The sequence below is a fragment of the Mus musculus genome, chromosome 9 (assembly GCF_000001635.26).
Source record: "Mus musculus strain C57BL/6J chromosome 9, GRCm38.p6 C57BL/6J".
Lineage (NCBI taxonomy): Eukaryota > Metazoa > Chordata > Mammalia > Rodentia > Muridae > Mus > Mus musculus.
Genome location: NC_000075.6, coordinates 67,153,395 through 67,180,141, shown reverse-complemented (window position 1 = coordinate 67,180,141; position 26,747 = coordinate 67,153,395). Strand labels below are relative to the sequence as shown.

Genomic DNA, 26,747 nt, shown 5'->3' with positions numbered 1-26,747 from the left:
TTCAGATGAGGACCCTGAGGGCTCCAATAGAGCTTTCAAGCAAGCCGCTGCTGGGCCCCAAAGCTCTTCCCTGCCTTTGGTGTTTGCTGACCTAAATGCATGCCCAGATATTTTTTATGGGCTTAAATGTGTTTTGTTTGTTTGGTTAGTTGGTTATGAGTTTTCGAGACAGTGTTTCTCTGTGTAGCCCTGGCTGTCTTGGAACTTACTATTGTAGACCAGGCTGACCTTGAACTCAGAGTTCTGCCTGCCTCTCTCTCTAGAGCGCTAGGATTAAAGGCCTGTGCCACCATGCCCAACTGGGCTTCCATTTCTAAGCAGGCATTTTATCTTTTGACAAGATGCTGGGTTCTATACTTTGGAACACATGAAAAGAGAAGTTTGGATTCCAGAGTTAGGGTTCTGTTATTGTTTTATTTTTGAGGGGAGTTGTTCTTTTTGGTTTGGAGGTTTTGGTTTTGGTTTTTTGGTTTTTTGAGATTGGGTTTTTTTCTGTGATGCTCAGTCCTAGTATTCTCTCTGTAGACCAGGCTAGCCTTGAACTCAAGAGATCTGCCTGCCTCTCCCTCCAGAGTAGGCATGTGGCACTATGCAAGCCAGAGTTTTTGTTTTTGTTTTTTTAATGTAACTTAACCAAATAAACAAACAGGAAAAGATTCCTGGTTAGTTAATCCTAGGTACTAGTTAAGCCTAGGTGACTCACTACCTAAACACTAGGCTTTAGGGAGCTCCTCCCAGTTAGAGTTTGTCTTGGCAAACTCAGCTGTTGATGAAACAGGGTACCAAGGGGCAATCTTTCTGGGAAGATGTGTGGGACCCAGGGAGGGGGGATGTTGGGGTGGCAGAGCATGGGGAAAACAAAGAGCTAGAGTTTCCCCTCACCTATACTCCTGCAACCCAAGTCCCCATTGCTGGAGGAGGCTTATAAAAACTAGAGAATTTTTTTGGGGGGGGAGGGGGAGACAAGATAACATCAGGAAGAAAAAGAATAAACTCTCATCAGTTATGATTAGAACCAGGAAGGTGAAAGGAGGGCCTTTGCTGAGTTGTTGGAGGATGTGTCTGATGTGTGCCCCCTCCCCCAGCTGAGCAAGCCAAGATGAGCTAACAAACCAGACAGAAACAGGTCCTAGAGAGAAAATGCAGATCTCTAGAGAGGCCAGGGGAGGCCTAGATTCCCAGCCATGAGAGTGGGTGTGTCTTGTCTAACTCAGACCTTCATGCCACTGTGAACACCCAGAGCCTTCCCTGTAAGGCAGTAAAAGCTGGCAAATGTCATTATAGCCTGGCTCAGGTACAGAGGGCGAACCCCTCCCTCCTATGTCTGTGGTTAGGGCCTGCCTCCATGTCCTTTGTTTCAGTGCAGTCTCTGATTCATGTTGACATCTGGGGACATGTGGGGGTAGGATGGGTGGCAGGGGACCCACAGAAACCACCACAGGACTGAGCAAACATTTCTCTGAACACTGGATTCCCACTGTTGACTTGTAAGGGTTTTGCTAATTAACTCCAAGGGATTGCTGTGCATGGCTAGCCTGAGGCCCCCCAATGCATGGCCCTCCTCTCCCTCTCAGATTTTAAACCCACTCTCTTTGGCTGAAATCTAAAAGATGGGAAACCTGAACTGTTTTCCCTAACATTCAGAGCTCCAATTCCTACAGGGAAGAATTTAAAACAAGCCCCTCTTAGCTCGGGAGCAGAGGGGTGAGTGGTATCTGCTTGGAACCCGCAGGTGATAGAGAGAATCTGGTTCTTGTTAGAATTCTTGGCAAAGCCTTTGGAGGCACATCTGGAAAAGACGACTGTCGGAGAGGCCTGTCTAGTAAGCCCCCTCTCCCTCACATGTTGACTTTCCCTCTTATAGGTCACCCAGGACCAGTTCTCCAGTCCCCAGACACCCCGGACATGAACCTGCATATATTCAGGACATACAATCAGCACGTATGTGTCCTGTTTGGTTCATTTTATTTTATTTTACTTTGTCAGCTTGACATAAGTTAGAGTTATCTGGGAAGAAGAGACTCAACTGAGAAAATTGCCTTCATCAACCTGGCTTGCAGTAGAAGTAGACCTTCTCTTCCATTGATGACTGATGTGGGTGCTGTCATCCTTGGGCAGCTGGGTCCAGAGCTGTAAAAGCAAGCAGGCTGGACAAGCCAGGAAGCATCCCTCCACGGCCTTGGCCTTATCTCCTGCTCCAGGTTCCCACTTTGACTCCCTGTCCTGACTTCGGTAAGCTGTGAGTGCTGTAAACCCTTTCGTCCCCAGGCCGCCTTTGGTCATGGTGTTGTATCCCAACAATAGATAGCTAACACAGGCACAAGAGATGAATGCTAACGCAGCTCACCTCTCCCATGTTCTTCTCAGTGTCAGATGAGATTCTTGCTCTAGCAGTCTCACCTCAGAAACACAGTGGACCCCAAGGGAACTGAGCGGAATCCCTTGTTCTATCATCTAATATGGGCCCATGGATAATTTTGAGACGATTCTGACCCCATAGCCATTGCTTTCCTTCCTGCACCACAACATTTCCATTCACTAGTAGGCCTTCACTTCAAAGACAGGAAAAAAAAAAAAGGCTCCTGGGGTTATCCTAGCTCTGCTCTCTGAAGCATAGTTTCTTACTGGCCTGGGATCACCTTGTGGGCCAAACTGGCTGGCCAGTGAGCACCAGAAGCCGCCTATCTCCACTTCCCCAGCATGGGGATCACGCGCATGCGTTATCCACCTTGATGTTTGTTTGTTTAGCATGGCCCTAAGAATCAACTCAGGTACTAATGCCTGGAACACAGGTGCTTTGCTGACTGATCAAGTCCCCTGGCCCGGCTCGGCCCGGCTCTTAGTTCTTAGTTTAAATGTCTCTTCCTCTAGTAAGCCCCTCCTGAACAAACCGTGCTCACAGGCTGTAGTTTTCCCTACAGGTTCCCAGTCATCTGTCTGTAGAGGAGAAAGTAGGGGCTGGGGAGGGGCAGGGGGAGGTGGCACTTGACTTATAAAGCCCTTTCTTTTCCAGATGTGGCTGAACAGCTTTGCCAAGAGTCCTAATGAGAAGCAGATCACTCAGGTTAGTGTCCTGTATTCTTCATCACAGCTTAGAGTCCGTCTCATGCATTGCTTGCTTCCTATTCTCCTTTCTAGAAAAACTGTGAGCTACAACAGACCCAGGCTCCAGCCTGTCTGTCTACGAAGCCTGGCACTGGGGTAGATACAAATATGTTTACAAAATACGTGAACAAGAGACAGGGAGACAGTTCAGCTGGTGTAGGCACTAACTAAGCACATAAGCCTGGTGGCCAGAGTTCATAGTGAAGCATCAGTCTTACAGAGTGCAGGAAGCAGAGACAAGAGACTCGCCCAGGAGCTCCTGGACCTGCACGCCTGTAGTTCACAGAGCATCAGAACAAGAGAGCCTACTGCGAATGGGTGAAAGTGAGAAGTAACTGCCAAAAGCTGTCCCCTGGCCTCCACATACATGGTATGGCATATTACACACACACACACACACACACACACACACACACACACCATAAACAAATGGATAAAACATTCCCTAGCACAGCTTCCTCATGCCCCCTTGCTTCTTCAGTGAGCCACTGAGAGATCCCCTGGAGAGCAGTTTAGAGAGGAGACTGTTATGTTTCTCATGGACACAACATGGAAACCTTTTGCTAAACACTGAGAAAGCTCCTCAAACGTTAGAGGCTGACGTCTGCCTCTCACTCAGGTCCTCTGCTCGCTACCAGTCTCAGGAGTATAAGAAAAGCAGCCTACAAAAGTGCCTCATGCCCCAGGCTTGAAAGCCAATAACATGGGCCCGGCTGTGGTCTGGGGGCTTCCGGCTTGGAGCGTTCCCTCAGACCGTGCTTCCATTCCTGTGGTATGGGAGAGCTTTAGCATCTAGCTGGCCAACATCAAAAGGGTGGCTGTGGTTTTCTAGTTTGTGTGAGGAAACTCAGGCCAAAGAGAAGGATCAGAGAGAATACTGCCTGACTATAACTGGTTTAGTAGCAGCAAAGCAGAAGGCAGAATTGAGGATCTTGCTTCTTGGGCCAATGTCCTTACCATCACGGCCCAGAGCATGGCTAGCATCTGCCTTGAACTGGGTCATAAAATCTATGCTGGGTTCTGAAATGGATACAAAACGTTTTGAAAGTTAAGTACATACCATAATACAAAGATAAGACCTTACCTTCCAAGAACCTAGTTTATTGGCAGTAAAACTAAATTCTTGAAATTGTAAGTGGGGAAAGATTCTAAGTTTTAAGCCAGGCCATTACCTTGTGTTCACTGCAGACTCTAAGCACTGAGACTTCTCAGGAGACATTTGGCCAATAGCACACATTCCACAACTTTACCTGAATGAACCTAGACACAGCGGAAAAAAAGTATCCAGGAGTTGTGTGTGCGTGCGCACGCGTGCTCACGCATGGTGAAGGGCACAGTCTTGAGAGTTACATCTAAGCTCTGCCGTCTCAGAACTCTGTGACCCAAGGAAGGTTCCTGGACTTCTTTAGAACTGCTTTCCTCTTTGTAAAATGGGATGAGATGGTGACGCTCACAGTTCTCTTACGGGGCTGTCACCAGAATGACATCCAGTTGACAGTTGTCACCTAAGTTTGGATCAACTAAATAGAAGTTAATGCTGTTTGTTTACAATAAAACTGGCTGGATGCAGAGTCCTTTCTGCTGCATCTAGAGGGAGTGCCAAGCAGACCGCTATGCATCCCGTGCTTTTTACTACACAGCCTCATCTCCACGGGATTGTGTCTTTCTACACTGTACCTCAGTCCTCATGTTATTCGCAGATCCAAGCACAGAACTGAGCCCCTCATGGACACCCAAGACATGTGCATGGGGTGGGCAGATGTCCTGTGCTCTGCACTGGCTGCACAACACAGGTAAAAAGGTATCCTGCACAACACAGGTAAAAAGGTATCCTAGGTTTTTCGGGTATCTAGGAACAAGGAGAATGGGGGAAGTTGTGTTTACGCAAAGAGAAGCAGGTTCACTATGAGAGGGGTACAGAAGGGGGAGGAGTCCTGAGAACCAAGCATCCTCGCTCATAAATCTTCCACCCCGATCCCTGCACAAAAGCCCCAAGGACAGATCTCCTTTCCTGCCATTAATCTAAGACTGACTGTAGCATTTCCTTGCTTGTCTAAAGGGGACAATAGAGCTTCTCTCAGACCCTAAGCAGGAGCACAGAGATGAATGGGGGAGAATGGGGGAGAGGTACTGCACACAGGTGGCCTTTCATCTGATAACAGAACCAGCACCTGCCAAGAACCAAGCCAGGGAGCTGCCCCCAAACACCCTCGGCAAGACCCAATCAGCTGGTACCAGTTCAGTGAGGATGACATCTTTGACAACCATCCTGCCGAACAGGCTCATATGAGCCATCATGGGTAGAACTTGCTTGCCCGGGAGGCTTAGACTCCCAGACACCAAGAACACAGCTGTCCAAAGAGCCACAGACTATAGCAGGTCTAAGAGTCATGCCTTCTCTTTTGCACACGTGGCCTTGCTTAGCCAATAAAGTCAGGAAAAGAGGCCCCCATGACCTTCTCTTATAGATAATACGCATGCCCAAGGAAAAGTTAATATAAATACATAAGCTTTACATCTTTACAAAATGAGAAAATCTCTCTCTCTTTCTCTCTCTCTCTCTCTCTCTCTCTCTCACACACACACACACACACACACACAAACACACTCCCCATACATACACACCCCTTTCAAGATCAATTAGAACATATAAACTTTAAATAATATAGATGGAAAAGTCAATTGATACTAATAAAATTCTACTAATGATTTCTTGGCTTTCTTTCAAATAAATTCTGTCAAGTGATCAATTTAGTAACCTAAAAAGACTATTGGCTGAGTTCCTTGGAGGGTTCTCAAACATTGTGTTGTTAATGAAAAGTGCAGTTTATGCAAAAGAGATGCCTGGTAATTAAAAATCCATTTGTGGTCATGCCCTCCATTTCTTTTTCCCAAAAAATGTGTTTTGTTTATATGTCATTTAGATGTATGTGTGTGTGCCTGCCTGTGTTTACGTGCATTATATACATGCAGGTGTTCTTAGAGGCCAGAAGAGGGCGCTAGACCCCTAGAATTCCAGACAGCTGTGCGCTGCCTTATGAATGCTGGGAATGGAAACCTGGTTTTCTGCAAACGCTGTAAGCGCTCTTAACTGCTGGGCTACCTCTCTAGCCTCCACGTCCTCATTTTTGAGAGGCAATTCTAATGGAGCAGCTTATCCATGGCACCATTTTGAAAAGTGATGTTCTCTGATTATTTCAGTCTTTGCTTCTGTCCAAAAGGAGTAGAATACTGGGACTCGCTCAATAACCAACCAGGACTTGCAGGAGGCAGCAAAAGCCCAGCTAGGGCCTTAGTGTCTGGCATTGCAGAGTTCTGAGTTCTGCATAAAGAATGTGCTTGTGATCAGTGGAATGGGAGGAGACCAACCTAGGCCAGAGGATGTACCTATTCGGTGTCTTACTCAACTATGCAAACTATTTAAAAATTAATTTCTGGACAGGCATAATGGCACACACCTGTAGATCCAGCACATGGGAGCGTAAGGCAGGGAGATCATAAGTTCAAGTTCGTGATGGCATAGCAAGATTCTATCCAAAGGGGGTTGCGGAGAGGGGGTGCGGGTGGGGGGCTCTGAAATTGCAGTCACAGAGTCATCTGTCTTGGCATGCCATTGTGGTTTATTAACTTTAAACTTAATCCTTGAAAGAAAATCTCTTTTAATTGGCAAGTTATGCATCAAATAACATCTACAATTTGAATTTATTAAGTCCAGATGGTCTCTGACTTACATTGGCTCAACTTAGATCTTTCAGCTTTACAGTGGAGCAACAGAGATGTGTTGTTACATATTCACATTTGCTAGGATATGGAGTTAATGTAGATGTCCATCAACAGATAAATGAAGAATGAGAGAGCGTGGTGAACAGTGGGTATTATTCAGCCATAAGTGCATGGTATTCCTGGGGCGGGGGGTGGGGGGTGGGGAGGGGGGGATCAGTGGTTAAAGCACTTGTAACCTAAGCCTGAGAACCAAAGTTCAGATCTGCAGAAACCCATGTTAATGTCAGGTAAACATGGCAGCCCACCTGTCATTTGAGCCTCAGAAAGCAGAGATGGGATACCCCTGAGCAAGCTGGCTAGCAAGACTATTATCAGCAAGCCTTGGCTTGACTGAGAGACTCTGCCTCTACGAATAAGATACAAGGATGTTCAAGGATGATTTCTGACATCAACCATGGCCCTACACACACACACACACACACACACACACACACACACACACACACATACAAACACACACAAGCACACATGTCTACATACACACACCAAATGTACACACACACCAACACACATACAAGCACACATGTATACATACACACACCAAGTATACACATGCACACACATGCATGCATGTATCTACACAGTGCAGATATAAAAATGCATGAAAATTTGGGGAAGAAACCCCACTATATTCAGCAACTTTCAGCAAAATAGATGGAACCAGAAGACATTATGTTAAGTAAAATAGCTCAAGTAAAGAAGGAAAATTATTTTATGGTTTCTTTCATATGTGGATGTTAAAAACAAAACTTGATCAGGATGTTAAAAACAAAGGTTGATTGAAATGCGTAATAATGATTGCTAAATGCTGAGAAGGCTAGGAAGCTATTGAGTGGGAGGTCAGACAATAGGCACCTGCACGGTTAGATGGACATAATCCGTGAGAGCATTCCATAGAACAATGGGAGACTATGCTTTACAATGGTCTATTATATACTTTATGAATAGCTAGAGGATTCAGAAGCTTCAGATACAAGGAATACCAAGGACATAGAATGTTACCTTGATGTCACCATTCTCCTTTGTATACTGCGTTTAAAGTCACATTGTGTCACATAAGTAAAGATAATTATGTTCATCAAAAAAATTTTTATGTTTAAGAAGAAAAAAAAAACAACTCCTCTAATCTTATCATCACATATTATACCCATGAATTAAATTATTAAACAGTTTACTGTGTGACTTTGCACAATTAAATGTTCTTTTAGTGTTGATACAGGGTTTTAAGTACCCCTAGCTGACCTCTAACTTGTTATGTAGCCAAGATTGACCTCAACTTTCTTATTTCTCCCACTGCTGCCTCCAGAGCTGAGGGGATTATAGGTGTACACCACCACTTGTATGCAGTGCTGGAGCTCTAACCCAGGGATTTCTGAGTGGTGGGCAAGCACTTACCAACTGAGCTACACCCCCAGCTCCCAAACAAAATATTTTATAGTTAAGCATTCAATAGAAAAAAATTTAAAAGATCTATTTATCTATCAACTGAGCTACAACCCCAGCTCCCAAATAAAATAAAGTTGATAAGGATTCAATAGAAACTGTCCTTTGAATTTTTTTAAAAAGATCTATTTATTTACTTTGGTGTCTGTGTGCTTGTATCTGTGTGAGTTTATGTGCACCACATGTATGCAGTACCCAAGAAGGCCAGAAGAGGGCATCGGGTCCCTCTGGAACGGAGTTACAGACAGTAACTCAGATGCACAGACATAAAAGTAAATAAAAATCTCTTTAAAGCCCTTCGCAGAAAGAAGATGCTAGGTCTCAGATGAAATGAAAAACTACAAAAGCAACTCAGTAAGATTCAATAATGCAGTATAAGATGCCACCGTTTGTTTCCATTGTTTTCTCAAAGGAATAATTGCAGGCAGATCGGAGGTACTATCTAATCTGACCTGTCCTAAACTGTTAAAGCAAGACAGGAGAGGGAAGAGGCTGGCAAAAGGGCCTGTTCAGGACCCTCAAAGGCAAGTGTGGCAAGATTTGTGTCCAGCCATTAGTCCTTGAGGGGGAAAACCATGAGGGAACGCTGAATGTTGAACTAATGAGCTTCTAGGTATCTTTAAAGTCCAAACAACAGATTGTGAAATACAGAGATGACAAAGCTTGTTATTTTTAATATCTCCACTAGCCTACGGGGGGTGGGGGTGGGGGACACACAACCCAGCTGGCTCATTTCTGCCTCGTTCTCTTTTCTGCACTTCTCTCTGTTTCACTCCCCTCCCTTCCAGGGGCCGGAGACTAGACTCCTTCCAAAAAGGCTTGTCTGAGATAACGGGTGTCTGTGGCTTGTTTATTTTAGGAAGTGGTTCAAGGAACAGGGCTCAGGGAGAGGCTTAAGAGATGAGAAAGCCAACCACCCAGAGGGGCAGATGGAGCTCTCCCTTTGGGGCCGTTGGTGAGGCCGCACAGTGTGCCCGGGGCCTTATCTACACAGACGATAACTCTCTCTCTCTCTTTCTAATGTGACTCTGCAATTAAAATGTTTCTTTCTACGTCCTATAGCATGGTTATGTGTCGGGAGCAGAGAATATTCTACAGATTTAATTGTTCCACCTTTGTTGTCTGTTCTTCAACTTCCACATACTTCCGCAATGCACTGAAATGGTCTTTGTGTTAGAAATGAAGAATTGTCTCCTCAAAAAAAAAAGTAACAGCTGTCACAGTGGAGCTAAACCTAGGTTCGGGCGCATCTGATTCCACCGTAGCTGCTTCTCAGCACAAACTCTGCCACCTGGGCAGTGTGGGTGGCTTCAGAACTGTCGATGGTTACCTGTATCACAGTGTTACATCTAATCTCAGCCACATCAGTCCTCAGATACCCACTGGCCTCTGTGTGGGTTCAAGCACAGGGTATATTCTAAAGGGACTCTAAAGATTACAGAAGCCAAGGAGTTTTTAGCATCTTTATTCAAAGGCTTTATTGTATCGTGTTGTATTTGGGGACCACAGCTCTTCTATGTCCCAAACACATAGGGGATTGTGTTGGCTATTCACACCACTCAAGTGGAAGGGAAGACATTCCCTGTTGTAGACTCCCTTTGTAAACTTTGTATGCTTTGTAAACTTTATAAACCCTCAAGGCAAGAAAGTAGCCAAGGCCCTACCCCTTTAACCCCACCCCAAAGAGCGCCAGCAGCCAGCCCCTCCCCCAGGCCTCTCTGTAACAGCATTTCCAGCCTTGGTAACTGTCACGAAGGACATCTCTAGCCCCTCAAAAGAACTCTCCCTGGATTACGCTAGTTTTAGGTGAAAAGTCTCAACAAAAGCCATCAATCCTTGAGTAGGAAAACCCACCAACCCCTGAACGTCCCACAGAAACCCACCAATCCCTGAACAGGAAAATCCAACAATCCCCGAGTTTCCCCAAGCTCAGGACTTGAAACTTCACCAACCCTCACCCTGGAAATCTCTGCCCTAAAAACTATGCCTCTTAAGAACCCCTATATAAAGATGGTGTTTGCTCAGCTCCCGCTGTCTGCTCCCTCCCAAAAGCACAGGCAGCCACATCTGGATTCATCCCACCACACCCTGGACCCTCCATTAAATCTCTTTCATGAGATTTGCTGCCCGGTGTGACTCTCTCTTCAGAAAAGAGGAGGAGAGGAGAGGGGCTGAGGCTCCTGGCTTCTCTGCTCAGCTGCGGATCCTCTCCCCTGGGAGCTGCAGTGCCTCTGCAGAGGCGGCTTCCGCTCAGAGCTGTGTGGTTGCTGGGCTCCCATGCCTCAGGATGCCCTTCCAATGGGACAGTGTCCCACCTCAGAGCTGTGTGATTCCTGGGCTTCTGAGTCCCAGAACACCTTCCCATCCACGCCAAGAGGTCAACAGATTGACTTATCCATTCTCTAGGTGACTAAGTGACACGTTACTGTGACTGAAACTACCCAGGCCTGGTTTCTTCTCTCAGCTCACTGAAAAAGAAACACAGAGCAATTTCTCCCCACTTCTGGGGTGGGGGGTGGAGGGTGGGGTGGGGGACCTTTGTGTCTTGCAAGACATGACTTCTAACCTGCCTCAAGAGAAATGAGAGGACCTTTTATTTTCTAAGCATCTGGAAGCCTAACTTTTTTTTTTAGAGGAGTACAGGGCTGGGGAGGGGGTTCAGGGTCTGAAGAACATTCAGAGCTATAGCGTCTTTGAACGGCAGGCCTTCCCAAAGGCCCATGTAGTTCTAGGACCTTGCAAATTGGCTTCCAGCTAAGGGGAGACTATCTGGGCACTTGCCCATGGCCTGGAATTTGGAAAGGATGTATATTGTCAAACTGTTCTCTGAGTCAAACTGCCACCGTCTCCATGGGTTCAGCTGTGCCTACATGCAAAAGATCATTAGACCTGGGCTTGTTGGCTATTGACACTCCTGTACAGAAGGAGAAATGGGGACGGCCGTGGGACCCTCACCTGAGTACCCAACAACTGTTCCCAACCAGTTCTATAGAATCCTGCCCTCCTGCATACAGCTGTGGGTAGGGGCGGAGCGGAAGGACAGGACAGGAACAGGAAGGGGGCTCTGTCTACGCAGCCATGAGGAAGCCACCTTCCTTGCTGGGTACAGACCTTCAATGTGTGGCTGCTCAGGGTCTTCCACAATCATAACCCCAAACCAATGCTTTTGTAAGTAGCCATCATAAGCCCATTGGTTCCCCCAGAATGAACTTTGGTAGAGCTGAATTTGGTTTGTCATAAGGACCTTGTTGGGTGGGGTGGGGTAAGATATTGCCTACGTATCCCCAACCCTGGGAGAAAATTCTCTCCACACTGTATAAATGACAGTTTTAAAAAACCCATTCATGAGTTTGGGGAAGTGGGGCCATGACAGACCAGATGCCCTTCTCCAAGCTCCCATGTTGCAGAAATCTCAGAGTTCTGTATGGGAGGAAGAAAAGATGTCGGCAGAGTGGCTATGATGAAATCTTTTGTGCTGCAGCAGGTGAGGGGCTAAGAATGATGGAACTTGACTCAGAAATTTCATGAAATGGATCATTTCTTATAAATTAGGAGCAGTTTGTATAGGCTACACCAATAATAATCAAGTCCTGAAGTGAGATTTTTCTCATGCTAGGTAAAGCAAATCTACACTTTATACACACACACACACACACACACACACACACACACACATACACATACATACATACACACATACACACACACACACACACATACATACACACATACACACACACCCTTGGATCTGGTTGACCTATAGCTGACATAGTGTCTTAGCTTGCTTTCTATTGTGATGAAATACCACGACCAAAAATAACTTGGAGGAAGAAAGGGGTTTAGTTGGATTACAGATCAGAGTCACTGTCCACCATGAAGGGAAGTCAGGCAGGTACCTGGTAGCAGGAACTGAAGCAGAGACCATGGAGGAACACTGCTTATTGGTTTGCTCGGCTTGCCTTCCTATACAACCCAGAACCACCTTTCCAGGGGTGTGGCATTGCCCAAAGTGTCCTGGTCCACATCAATCATTCATCAAGAAAAATGCTCCCGCAGGCTGATCTGATAGAGGCGTTGTTCAAATTGAAGTTTCTATTCATATTACTTTAGTCAGTGTCAAGTTAACAAAAAAACTAACTCAGAGGTCTAGGGATGTGTCTCAGTGGTTTAAAGTCACTGGCTGCTCTTCCAGAGGATCAAGATTCAGTTTCCAGCACCCACGTGGCAACTCATAACCACCTGTAACTCCAGTCCCAGGGGAATCCAGCTCCCTCTCTTAGCCTCTTAGGGCACCCACCAGACATGAACATGATGCACAGATATACAAGTAGACAAAATACCCACATATAGAAAATAAATTAATAAAAAAATAACCAGGACCCAGGATGTAATTATTCTCATCTTTTCTGGTTAAAAAAAAAAAATTCCATCTCAATGATTTAAATTGGAATTGTTCTCTAGATGAGGTTTTTCAGTGCTTGCCTTTACATTCTCAGGCCATGGTGTTGCCAAGGAAACACTTCTGCCTCCCAGCACAGCCTTTCAAGGTTTTGAAATGCTGGGGACTTGGACTGTGCTGTGGGGCACCCTTCCTCTCCATGATTCAGTCTCTGCTTTAGACTTCTTAGTCAGTGTTCTATTGCTGTAAAGAGACACCATGACTGTGGCAACTCTTACAAAGGAAACCATTTAATCTGGGCTGGTTTACTGGGTCAGAGGTTTAGTTGATTATCAACATGGCAGGAAACATGGTGGCAGGCAGGCAGGCAGACATGGTGCCGGAGAAGGAGCTGAGAGTTCTACATATGGGGGTTTTGGGGGTGGGGGAGAATATTTGAAACTTCCAAGCCTCAGTGTGGCACCCTCAGTGTCACACTTCCTCCAACAAGGTCACAATTCCTAGTAGTGTCACTCCCTATGGAGGCTATGGGGGCCATTTTCATTCAAACCACAGAAACCCCAGACTCTTGCCCAGAGCTTGGTGGTCATCCAGTTGGCCTCAGGAGAAGGACACTGAGAACTGCCTCCAAATCTGTCACCCTTCCCATCTATTATTATTAGAGAAAAACTTGAACATAGACATAAAGGCTGCTGAACAGGAGGTTTAGAGGCTATATGTCTGTCTCTCTCTGTGTGTGTGTGTGTGTGTGTGTGTGTGTGTGTGTGTGTGTGTGTCTTTATTCATCAGTTTATACAGGTACCACCTTGCTTAGTTTTTATTTCCTAAGGACAGGAGGTTTACAGCTAAGATGAGCTTCCTCAGCCCAGAAACTTCTCTAGGGCAACCTACAGCCCCAGGCCCCCTCGTTATAAACTCTGGTTGGACTGAAAGAGGAGGAGAAGGTTTGAACAGGAGAGAGAAATAGAGAACAGGCATGTACCTTTTCAATGGCTAGAGAAGCTGAGGAGTCCAGGGTTCAAACTGGTCCCTAAAGTTCCCAACTTGCAACCTGTTGGTATCCAGTTGTCTTAGTCAGGGTTTGTATCCTGCACAAAACATCATGACCAAGTAGCAAGTTGGGGAGGAAAGGGTTTATTCAGCTTACACTTCCATACTGCTGTTCATCACCAAAGGAAGTCAGAACAGGAACTCACACAGGGCAGGAAGCAGGAGCTGATGCAGAGGCTATGGAGGGATGTTCCTTACTGGTTTGTTTCTCCTGGCTTGCTCAGCGTGCTTTCTTATAGAATCCAAGACTACCAGCCCAAGGATGGCACCACCCACAATGGGCCCTCCCACCCTTGATCACTAATTGAGAAAATGCCTTACAAACACACACACACACACACACACACACACACACACACACACACACACAAGCAATTTAAGAGAGGAAGAGTTTATTTGGGCTCACAGTACAAAAGTACAGTCCACCATGACAGGGAAATGGCAACTGGAATTGTAAGGCAGCTGTTACATTGTGTCCATGGGGAACAGAAAAGCAAGGCGCATTCATTCTCCAGCCCCAGAGAGGGTGCTGCCCACATTGGTGGGTCCTCCTATCTCAGTCAGCTCAGTCTAGAAGCTTCCTCACATACATGCCCAGAGGTTTGTCTCCTGGGCAGGTCTGGATCCTGTCAAGATGACAATCAGTGTGAACCACTGCATACCGCAGTGTGAAGAAGAGTCACCCTTATTTTCGCGCTTGTTTGGTGAGTCACTCCCTTGGACATCTTCCGTTGATCTCACGTCGGTCGGAGCATGCTTACTGTGACTTAAGCTGCTTCATCATTCTAGTTCTGCAGAGGAGGGAACAGGCTCTGAGAGGGGAAGTAGGCTCCCCAAGGTAACAGGCTGAAGAGCGTCATAGCTGGGGTGAAATTATGTGTGTTCTTCCTGTCCCGCCCACCCCACAAGGCTCTGCTTCCGGTTACTCTTTTTGTACGTATGTACATATCACATGTATATACATGAGTGCACATGTATGTGCAAGCCAGAGTCTGATGCCAGGGGTCTTCTTCTGTTACTCTCTTATATTTGAGATAGGGCACATCCCTCGGTATGGAGGTCACCAGTTTGGCTGGGCTGGCCAGCCAGTGAGCTCTAGAGAGTTTGTCTCTGCTTCCCCAGCTTGGGGGAGTACAGACATTCACTGCCACACTGGCTTTTTATATGCACACTTCAGGATCTGAACTCAGGTCCTCATGCTGGCGTGGCCAACACTTCCCTGACTGAGCCATCTCCCCAGATCAAAAACTGGTCAAGAAACATGCTAAAACACCTCCAAAACACACACACACACACACACACACGCGCGCGCGCGCTTAGAGCCCTTGTATAGGATACCACAGTTCACATATTTTGTTAAACTCGGTAGGATACATACTCAAAACTGCAAGTCAATAAAGCCAGTCTTTTTACACTCCTCTCACATTTTCCAGGGATGAGAAAATAATCTCTAGGATACATTTCATTGCATGAGTTTTTGGAATTAGATTGTCTGGAATGTAAATTCCTCTCTCCATTACACCAGAGCCTGTGAATAGCATTCAGACTCTGTGATCTTCAATCTCATGCCCATAAAAGGGATGATAGTGCCTAAGTCTAATGAGGTCACATAGATGAAATAAGATGGTGTTCATATGTGGACAGCATTCAGCACCAAATAACCACTCAATAGTTTAATCCATTATTTATAATGCTAGTTGTGGTATCAACAACACCAAACAAATACCTGCATCACACACAAGCAGCCAGGTGAACTTGACCCTGTGTAGAAGCTATGATACAGCCTCCATGTTTATATCCAGTCACTTTCTATCCCTGTGACAAAACATCCCAGATAAACAATTTAAAGAAGTAAAGACCTACTGTGTGTGATTCATGGTTTCAGTCTGTGGTCTGCTGGCTCCATTAACTATGGGTAAAGCAGAACACCCTGGTGTGAGGGTGCGATGGGGCTGCTCACGTCATTGGTAACTTGGTAACAGAGAGAAAGGTCTGGGGACAAGATATACCCATCCCTAGTTACCTGTTTGTTTTTAAAATCAGCCCCCACCACCAGAGACAGCTCAGTCATGAACCCATCAATGGATCAATTAACTGATGGAGTCTGTCCCTGTCATCATCCCTCAATAGCACCACAGGGGGACCAAGCCTTTAACACAGGAGCCCTGAGCGATAGGGATGACAGGTCTTATTCTCACTATGACAGTGCTACTGCCAAAAGTCTTGAGGTATCACCAGGAACCTAGATAAAGAAGTGTGAGCCGCCAGGTGGCTGATCGGGAAGAGGAAGGGAGCAGACACCGGGAACCTCTGACCTTGGAGCAGGAAGTTCTGGTGGATGCGTCTAACCCCTACCTCATCTGTCCCCAGAAGAACGGAGTCTAAATGAAGCACTTAACATTCCAGGCATTGGCAAAGATAGGGCAAGTGTGACCAAGAGTCAGGGCAAAGGGAGCCGGCAGGCTGGCACCAGGTACCAATGAGTGTGTCTGCTCTTTGTCCCTATCACCTGCCTGTTGGGAATTCTGCCCAGCATTGGTGCAGTGGGTAGGAAGAGCAGTCAATCAAAGACAAACATTTTAAATTGTTTTATTGTCTTCTTTAATTAAAAAAAATAAGGCATTACATAAAATATATATTAAATCCAGAAAAAAGGTATATGATTAAAATAGAGTAAGGTGTATTTCTGCCCACCCACCCCCACCCCTGATATGTACATATGCATGTGTATAAACTTTTTTGTTTTGTTTGTTTGAGATAGGGTCTTTCCATGTAGTCTTGGCTGTCCTGGAGCTCGCTATGTTGACCAGGCTGGCCTCAAACTCACAGTGATCTGTCTGATTCTGCCTCCTGAATGCTGGGATTAAAGGCATGCGCCTTGTTAGAAGCTTTCATTTGTTTATTTTTCTAATCTGTGTGTGTGCGTGTATGTGTGTGGGTGTGTATGAGCGTGGGTGTGTAGGTGTGAGTACAGGCACAGCGACAGTCACGTGTGGAGCTCAGAAGATACCTTTGGGAGTCAATTCTCTCCTTCCATGGTATTGAAACAGGGTCTCTTGTTTATGCTGCTTTGCTGACTCTCACAGGCCATCCAGCCTGCAAGCTTCCAGATGGCTCTCCTGTCTCTCTCACCTTGCTGTAGGAGTGGATTACAGATGTGCACCACAGTATCCTGATATGTTTGTTGGTTTGTTTATTTGTTTGGGGGAGCAGGGTTTCCTGATATGTTTGTTGGTTTGTTTGTTTGGGGGAGCAGGGTTTCTCTGTGTAGCCCTGGCTATCCTGGAACTAGCTCTGTAAACCAGGCTGGCCTCGACCTCACAGAGATCCGCCTGCCTCTGCCTTCCAAGTTCTGGGATCAAAGGCGTGCACCGCCACCACCTCCCGCTTGGCTGATGCCCCCAATTTTTAATGTGAGTTCTGAATATTGAACTCAGGTCATCAGGCATGCACAGCCAACACTTTTATCCACTGAGCCTCCTTCCCTCCCCACACAGGGAGTTTTCAAATACAGTGCAGGAGTATAAAAAACACAAGGAGCCCCTCCTCCCCCCGCATTCTTGAAACCCATCTTCAACTGTTGTCGAATGTGAGAGCTCCCACTAAAGCAATGTAGCTCTCACCATGTTTCTAATACTCCAGTGACTCCACCAATGCAAGTTACTGAATCTAGAAAATTTGATATCCAGGGACCTGGAATTATTCCTCTTCTCATCCTAGTATTCTTGAGCATCTAAATAAATGAAGAAAAAAATAAGTCTCTTGCCTGGATGATACAGGACATATGGCAGTTTCTCGCCAAGCAGAAAAACAATCCCAGCAGAAACCCACACGCTCATTGAACACCAACATCTAGGCATACTTCCTAGTGTCTTCCCTGTGTCCTCCCTGAACTCGTACCACACCTGCACCCTTTCACCCGTGTTACACGGGAAATCTGACCCACAGGAGCTTGCTTGCCACTTGCCCAGCTTTCCCAAGTCACGGAGAGATAAGTTTATGGTCAAACTTCTTACTCCACCTCCTCCAGCCTGTTTGCCTAACCAGTTACAACAGAGGGGGCTCCTAATCAGGGAACTCTGACCCAGCCAGATGCCCCCTGCTCACAGAGGTGAGGGTGAAAAAAGTCTATCTCAAAGCTCTACGCAGGCAGGGAAATCAGGCAATATGCTGTGTGCCCTGTGGTTGCCTAGCAATCTCTTTATAGAGTTGAGAATTAACTCATTCGGGTGAGTCACTAGCCTGGCTCCCTAGGCCTTGCACAAAATATCATAATCTGAAAGCTATAGATATTCTATATGTAAATATATAGAAAAAATTTTCAGATAGAATTTGGTCAGAGAATCATAGGATTTTGATTTTTCCCCTTTTTTGCTTATCTCAAATTTCCAACCCCACCCCCTCCATGTGTACTCATTCTTGGAGGCCAGAGGGTGACATCTAACGCTTTCGTTAGTTCCTTATTATTTGAGGCAGGGTCTCTCACTGAGCCTAGAGTGCACCAATTCATTTAGGTTGTCTGGCCACCAAAATCAGGGGTGCTCCTGTCTCTGCCTCCCCAGCACTGGGATTACAGCTCCTTACATTTTGGCTTTTTATGTAAGTTTTTGGGATTGGACTCGGGACCTTCAATTGCATAGCAAATGCTCTAACAATCGAGCCACCTCTACAGCCTTCAACTCTATAATGTTTCTACCATGAATTCAGGTTATTGGTGTCATCTGGCATACAGGGAGGTAAGAAGAGGAAGAGAAAAGAAGAAAAGGAGAGAGGAAAGTGTTTGTCAGGCTGGAGGGGAAGTTGGGGTGGTAAATGGAGAGAGTGGGAGCAGAAACAGTATCAACTGCATGGGGCCCTTGCAAGGTCAGCTCTTCTGGTCCCAAGACAGCCAGCCTACATCTCAGGTTAGGCCCAGGCTAAAGGGCTTGGAGCATGGGGCTCCCACATGGTCCTCACAGAACCCCACGGCAAGAAGAGTGCCTAGCCAGTCAGTGTGTGTAAAAATACACCCATCACTCAACTCTGGTTTCTGAGGAGGGGCAGCGTGAAGCCATGGCATTCTGACACCTCCTCTGGGTCATACTTCTTTCTTTGGCAGGGCCTCCTGGCCTAGGGCTGTTGGTTCAAAAATGCTGCATCTCTGGGGATTAAAAATAACCCTGGATCTAGCTTGGCTGTACTCCCTCTCCCAGAATGACTGAGTTGTGGACAATGGCTGGTGTCCTCCGGGATTGTGTTTCCAGTCACCCACCCAATCTACAGACAGCCATACCACATCATGACTCCTCTGCTTAAGAAGGAGAGAAAAGAAAAAGATTGGTGGTTCTCAAGCCTAGGGGACAGTCAAGCCAAGGCCACTAAAATAGCCATGGTGATCCTGAGAGAAAGTGACAGGCCCTTTATCAACTGTCAAACACCATATGAATAAAGGTTCTGCTGTGCATAAGAGTGTGTGTGTGTGTGTGTGTGTGTGTGTATGTGTGTGTGTGTGTGTGTGTGTGTGTGAAGGGGCCCTAAGGCCTGGTTTGACCCCAAATAGCTCTGCATGTTAAAAGATACAACACTGGAGTTATTTCCTTCAGACTAGAAACCTGTACCCTCCACAGGTTCCTGCACACATGGCTGGAGCGCTGGCATGGGTGGTTAGATGTCAGACTTCCTCAGGACCATCTATGCCATTTGGAAACATTCTTAAGATGACGGCTCTGCTTCCATCTGCATTCGTGTTCTTGTGGCTGAAGAGCCACCGGCAAGTGTCACTGGTTTTCTAGAGACTGGTGAACTCACTGAACCAGAGCGTGGCTAGAACCACACATCTTTTTCCATCACCACTGATGATCAGATAAGGGGCTTAGCTCTGGGGACCCTAGGGAGAGAGGTGGGGTAGCTGCAAGAGAAACCACACTGGAACCCTACAGAGGAGAGGAGCTGTAATCTAAGGATGCATTTCACAGCTTTCCTGTTAATAGGTTGGGGGTTTTTTTGGTTTTAGTGGGTTTTTTAAAATTTTTTATTTATTTTATTTTATTTTTTTAGTGGACCCTTGCTGTCTCACAAGGAGTCACAACTACAAAACTTACCCTCAAGGTTGTGAAAGGAAATAAAACTTGAGACCTGTGATTCATGTAATGTATGTCAAATAGCCCAAAGAGTTGTTTGTGAGCTTTGAAACCTGGAGCTGAGAACATAGCAGAACAGACCAGGACATGCCCGGGCAGGCCCATCGCCTCCCTATCTCCTACCCCTCTGACCTAAGTTAAATGTTACAGGCTGCTGATATTTAAATGGACCAATCATGTGAAACCGTGCCAATTCCTCCCCCAGCCCCACTCCTTTTCTATAAAAACCCCTAGCTTCCAAGCCTCGTGGTCGAATCCACTGTCTCCTGTGTGAGATACGTTTAGACCCAGAGCTCCACCATTAAAATACCTAGTGTTGTTACATCAAGGTGTTGTGTTCTATTCGTGATTCTTGGGTGTACGCCGAATCGGGAGTTGAGTGGGGGTTTCCCCACTAGGTTCTTTCAGTTGCATCAAGGATTCTCCAGAGATCCAGCCATGGCTTTACCAAAGCCGTTGGGAGCACTATCAAGAGACCTAGCTCAGAGATGATTGATGTTGGCCCCTGGTGCCAGTTCAAGGCAAGATAAGACATGTACTTTAAGGTTTGTCATCCCACCCTGCGCCACCTGGAGCCCACAGGAAGGGTGGCAGTGGGAGCAGCTCACACAAAGGCATAGGAACATAGGAGGAGGCTCTGACCACACCAACCCTGACTGCCGGTACACAATCCCTCCCTCCACCCCCAAGAATTATCTCAGCTGTTTTTATTGTAAGGACAAGCTCAGACACACACCCTCCCTGCTTCCAGATGTGTTCGTACATTCGTTCATCTTCCTTTTCCTGTCACTAGCCTTCTTTTCCAAGCAAAGCCCCCACTGTACCTTCATCTCATCTGCTCTGTTCCCGAACCCCTCACACTCTCCATACCCTCTTTCCTCTTTCCCCAGGGCCACTGTCTCCACTGGGGGTGCCTCCTAGACCATTTACACAGGAGGCTGCTCCTCCCACCCCCGTGGTGGGTTGGTCTGATGCTGCTTGTATTCGAATGCTAAATTCTGTTTCCCACATTGTTCCAAGATGAGCAGATCCTCACATATATATACCAGCTTTTGTGGTAAAAATCTTGTCCCCCAACTTTTCTGTGATTGGTTAATAAAGATGCCTACAGCATGTAGCCTGACAGAAGAGAGGTAGGCAGGTAGATGGACTGTGACTACATGGCCATGAGGAATGGAATTGGAGTAGGAATGGCTCAGGTAGAACGTGGCAAGTGATATCTTGTGGCTATTGACAGGGGAGTAGACAAAATAGCATAGAGGACTAATATCTGCCCAGCTCTAGTGTTTTAAGGCTTATTATAAATATAAAGGTTTTTGTGTCTTTTATTTGGGAACTAAATAATCTAAGGTAGGATAGAAACCCTCAATATTAATATTAATATTTGCTACAACACACCTCCCCCATCACCTTTCATTGCCAGGTGTCTCAAGCCTGAGGGTTGTAGGCTGGCTAACTCATTGATTGACAGCTATAAAAACCACCTTCACCTTCCCACTTCCTCCTACCCCTTACTCTACCTTTGAACCACAGCACAAAAGATTCCTTACTGCTGAGTCCTGGGCTCTGGCCAGCCCTGGAGCTTTGACCCTCCAGCCCACAGGTTGCTCACCTGCCTTTTCCCTTGGGTTCCCACGCCCAGCATGACATTAAACACCCAGGTGTTCTCTAAATTCTGAGCTTGACAGTACCACAGTGCCCTGGAGCTGTGGGATCCGGGGTCCTGTAAAAGCCTCCAATTCCCTTATGAGGTGGTAATAATACTAAGACCAAGTAGTAGATGTCAGTGTGTACATTAATACTCCCTACCAGGCTTTCCCTGTTAAATGACTAATAGGCAGGAGGCATGTACATCACGGATACATTAGACAAAAGGATACATCACATCCCAGGTAGGATAGAGCAGGATGGAGCAAGATTGCTTCAAACTATGTATTGATTTAGTTCTTGAATGTTCTACTTATTCAATCCCAGTTAACCACAAACCAGTAAAATTACAGATTAGGGGGAACCTGCTTCATTTGGTAGTTGTATTATTAATTATCATATTATTAATTAATCTGACTACTTCATTTGGTAGTCAGATTATTAATTGGATATGACTTCACCTTTTAACATCCTTTCCCTTAGCAAACCCCCAACTCAATGCCTAATATGCAAAAGGTACAATTTAAAGGGCTTTAGAAGGCTTAATTATCTTAACCCTCAGGACAATTGTATGGCGCTTTCTTACGTCACGGAAGAGTAAGACCCAGAAAGGCGACGTGATTGCCCACAGTCAAGGTGACTGAATTCTTGTCCTTGGTACTTGCTCTACAGCTGCTAAGCCAAGCCTAATTACAAAGGTGGGAGCTGGCTCACACCCACGAGTGTGCTCTGAGGAAACACTCAACACTGCCCACACTGACGTCACTCAGGCCCAACCATGGCTTTTGTTGTTGTTGTTATTCAGCTTTTTATTTCTGTATACATTCAGTAGAAAAACACAGACTAGTATATCTACCTTTTGCTACTTTGTGGATTCTTTTCTTACCCCCTCCCACTAGATGAGAGAGAGAGAGAGAGGGGGAGAGAGAGAGAGAGAGAGAGAGAGAGAGAGAGAGAGAGAGAGAGAGAGAGAGAGAGAGAGAGAGAAAGAACCTGAATCTAATTTCTTTCCTTTTGTTTATTCTTTGAGCACAACTACTGACAAGCCACAACTAACTCTCCTAAACTACCACCAACCCCACCTCTCAGGGCCCTAGCATTTATATAGCCTCTGGAAAGTTCCCAGAATTCCAAATGTCACATAATTGTAGAAACTATCTGCAGATGGCAAAACCATGCCTCTGCTAGAGCCCGAGGCAAATCATAGTCAGCTGCTGTGGACAGTCTGAAGCAGCCCCATATCCCACACCTGGGATTAAAATGAAAGCACATTGGTGTAGTATTTCTGTGTTTTTAAAAGAACCTCAAATTCCCACTACAATCTAACAATATTATGTAGTGAGATCTGATGATAAAAGCAAAATGGAGGGCCAGAGGATCACACTGCTACCCATCCTTGCCGTGGCTGACAATACCTGCACACAGTAGGAGCTTGGCAGTCCTCTGAGGAGGAGCATGGGCTCTATCTTCTCTCTGTGGTCATCCAGTCATTCCCTCCACAGATGCCAGGTGGGGACCCAAAGGCTCACTAGAGGGCACTGTTCAGTAGGGCTGTCCCAGACATTTGCTTCTGTGCAAGGAGAGATGTGGAGGACAATGCTTAGGTCATTGGGAGGATCTAAGGATACAGTAGGATCAGAAAAGCTGCTCTCAGCTTAGCAAAGAGAATGTTAAAACAGGAAGGAAGCACAACACAGTAGACAGGATCTTGTCAGGTTTCTGTTTCTTTAAGTAAGCACTAAACAGGCCCCTGTCCTAGTGCACACAGGTGGCTCCAGCAGACAGCTGAAGCCCTGGGGGACTTGCACGGGTAGATTTCAGGTTCTTAACCATCTGGCTCCTCCCTGCCTCCCAACACCCACCCTACTGGTATTTCTTCTCTTTCCCCAGAGTCTCCCATGGAAAGCTGAGACCAAGGTCTGGTGGAGAAACATCTGCTTCAGGCTAGCAGCTGTACTCTGGAGCGTCTTCTTCAGAATGTCAACATATAATTTACAAAAGTTAAAAACAGGACTGTCAGCCAGGCGGTGGTAGTGCACTCCTTTAATCCCAGCACTCAGGAGGCAGAGGCAGGGGCATCTCTGTCAATTTGTGGCCAGCTTGGTGTACAGATTGAGTTCCAGGATAGCCAAGGATACGCAGAGAAACCCAGCCTTGAAAACAAAAACCTTAAGCCAAACAAACAAACAAAAAATCAGTACTGTAATACCAACATAGAATATATGCATAGGCTTTTAACTCATTAATGAAGAAACCATTCAGATGACCTAATGATGATTCCAAGTCCTTTGGAGAAACTGTTTGCATTTAAAAGAAAAAAAAAAAGACAAGGTTGGGAGGGTGGTTCTAAACATAGTTACGTTCCTTTAGGGTCATTAAACCATATATAATCTTTAGATAGTCCTTTAATCTGGCTAAAAACCAGCAAATTAACATGCAACTTCCTACTGTGGAGGGGAGGGGTTTAACAGAAAAGTAATGAGACAAGTGATGTGGAGATGTTTCCTGGAGAGCACTGAAGACTTTTTTTTCGAGACAGGGTTTCTCTGGATAGCCCTGGCTGTCCTGGAACTCACTCTGTAGACCAGGCTGGCCTCGAACTCAGAAATTCACCTGCCTCTGCCTCCCAAGTGCTGGGATTAATGAAGACCCTTCTTGAGGTGCTACGGAGACCATAGTGGGACAAAGTGCCTGTCAACCAGAGTTCAGAACCCAGACCCACACGAAAGCAGGACCTAATCTTCCAAGTGTCTGCAGTCAGTCCCAGCACTCCTCTATTCAGAGAGGGGAGGCAGCGACAGGAAGACCTCCAGATATTTGCTGGTGAGCCGGGCTTACACAATGAGGAGACCCCACCTAAATTAGGTGGAGAGGGAAGAATCAATGCAAAACGTCCTCTGACTTCCACATGAACTATACAGCATGTGAAAACCCTTCCCTCTCACACATATCAAACATACATACATACATACACACACACACACACACACACACCTTCTGAGAGGTCCTATTCAGCAAAGCCCTGTGTGACGTTGAAAAGATTTCCTGTACTCTTTTTGGTCTATCCCTAAATTCTTAGTATATTTTTCTCAATAATAGCAAATATCTTTCTATCTGAGATTGCCAGGATATTCAATAGCTTTTTGTCAGGTTCAACCTATTGGAATAAAAAAAAAAAAACCTTGAAGGAGCCTTGGGGGAGGGGCATGACTTTAATCCCAGCACTTGGAAACTAAAGGCAGTTGGCTCTCTGAGTTCCAGGCCAGCCTGGTTTACAGAGAGCTCTAAGACAACCAGGACTACACAAGTCCTGTTGTCAAAACAAAACACCCCTTGAATGTATAAACTCTCTGCCACGATGAATTCTGTGTCTCCACATTCTTCAGTTCCTGCCCAGGCGAAGAAGTATTTCTTAGCGTGAACCAGGCATTTTTAAAAGATTAATTTAAAAATTTCAGGTGAGATATTTTGGTTAGATCTTTCCCCCTCCCTTAATTCCTCTCAGATTCTCCTTATCTCCCTACCTGTGCACAACCTTATATTCATATGCATTCTCATTCATTCATTCTCTCTCTCTCTCTCTCTCTCTCTCTCTCTCCCTCCCTCCCTCCCTCCCTCCCCGCCCCCACCCCCCACTTTTTTTCTTTTCTTTTTTTTTTTTGTAATTAAAATTTATCTGTTTGGAGAGAGAAAAATTGTGGCTCTGAGCAGAGGAGGACAGCAGCGTGAAAGCATTAGGCCTGGTGGTGATGGTGGTGATGGTCGGGTCTCAGGACCCGAGTGGACTTAGTCCCGCCCCTAACCAAGAAGCTATTCGCAGTTGACACCTGATGGGGAGAAGAATGATCAGTTTCCTGCAAAGCTAGAAGTGTCACTGGGCCGATCAACCACACCACACTCCAGCACAGTCCCCATGCCCGAGAGTAGTAGACCAACACAAAATGAACCCCATCTTTGTGTGTGTGTGTGTGTTTTGTTTTGTGTTCGCTTTTCTTTGGTCTGATTTTCTTTTCTTTCTTTCTTTCTTTTTTTCTTTTTTTTTTTTTTTTTAGTTTGTTTTGATTTTATTTTTTGCTTTGTTATTGCTCTTCCTGATTTTCTTTTTCCCTTTTTTTTTGAGAGAGAAAGAACATTTAGTCAGGCGGGTGTGGAGGTGGAGAGGATCTGGGAGGGACTGGGGGAAGAGAAAGAATATGATCAAAATAAATTGTACAAAGAGTTTTAATAAAATAGCATCTTATGCTTTGCAGCTGGAGAGAGGCGTGTCTCAGAGCAGCCTTTACTGAGGGCTTGTCTGTGGCAGACATTGCCGAGTCTTGTGTATATTAAATCATGTCTTCCCCACAGCTCTACACAGTGAATGAGATATGGGGTGGGGCGTGGCTTAGTTGGCAAAGCACTTGCTAAGCGAGCATGAGTTTGATCCCAGAGTCCATTTAAAAAGCCAGGCAAGGTAGAGCACACCTGTAATCCTGGCACCAGGGGGCAGAGACAGGAGGATCCCCGTGGCTTGCTGCTGGCCAACTAGCCTTACTAAATCGGGGATCCTCAGGCCAGTGAAAGACCCTGTCTCAAAAAACAAACAAACAAACAAACAAGATGAAGAGCTTTTGAGGAATGACCCCAAGTTGACCTCTGACCTTTATGGAGGCTGCACGCAGACACACATGGAAAGAGAAGAGGAGAAAAGAGCCCAAAAGTCCAATGACTTGTGAAAAACCACACACCCAGCAACTTGTAGAAAAGAGATTTGGGCCTGGCACACTCCTCCTAACCACAGCAATATTTGTGATCTGGACTATTAATCATTTGTAAGTTCCAGAGTAGCTCTGTCCAGGCTGGAGACAGCAAGGAGACCTTCCCAGAGGAGATGGAAGGCAAACCGCATAGGTTGTCCCATTAGGGGAAGAAGGTGGGTCTGTCTCCTCTCTGCTGTAGTTACTGTACACCACATATTCCTACCCCATGGACCTGAGAGCTTCCAGGGCCCAGTTCAGGAGCTTTCCAAAAGGACCACGTGTTCATTGTAGTGGGGTCAGGGTACAGGCACAGCCTTAGCCATGTCTCTGCCTTTGTTGAAGCAGTGACGAGCTTTTTTCATTGGTTTTGGACTTTCCCCACCCTGCACCAACCTAGCAGTATCAGGGAAGCAGGCTCCAGGACCTCATGTGCACCATCAAAACTGCTCCTACCGCTGCCCT

At 46.0% G+C, this 26,747-nt stretch overlaps 2 long non-coding RNA genes across 2 annotated transcripts in view; one reads left to right on the top strand and one right to left on the bottom strand.

Annotated features, from left to right (window-relative positions):
* Positions 1-1,898: 1,898 nt before the first annotated feature.
* Gm40529 lies at positions 1,899-23,757 on the top strand. The gene is made up of 3 exons (XR_870878.2): positions 1,899-2,232; positions 3,014-3,064; positions 23,437-23,757. It is a non-coding gene; the product is annotated as a predicted gene, 40529 (long non-coding RNA).
* Gm19299 (predicted gene, 19299) overlaps positions 16,354-26,747 on the bottom strand; it is a 30,228-nt gene continuing 19,834 nt past the window's right edge. Inside the window, exons 2-3 of the long non-coding RNA NR_045748.1 lie at positions 22,962-23,116; positions 16,354-17,513 (exon numbers count right to left, since the gene is read on the bottom strand). This is a non-coding gene — a long non-coding RNA (predicted gene, 19299). The remainder of the gene's footprint in view (positions 17,514-22,961; positions 23,117-26,747) is intronic.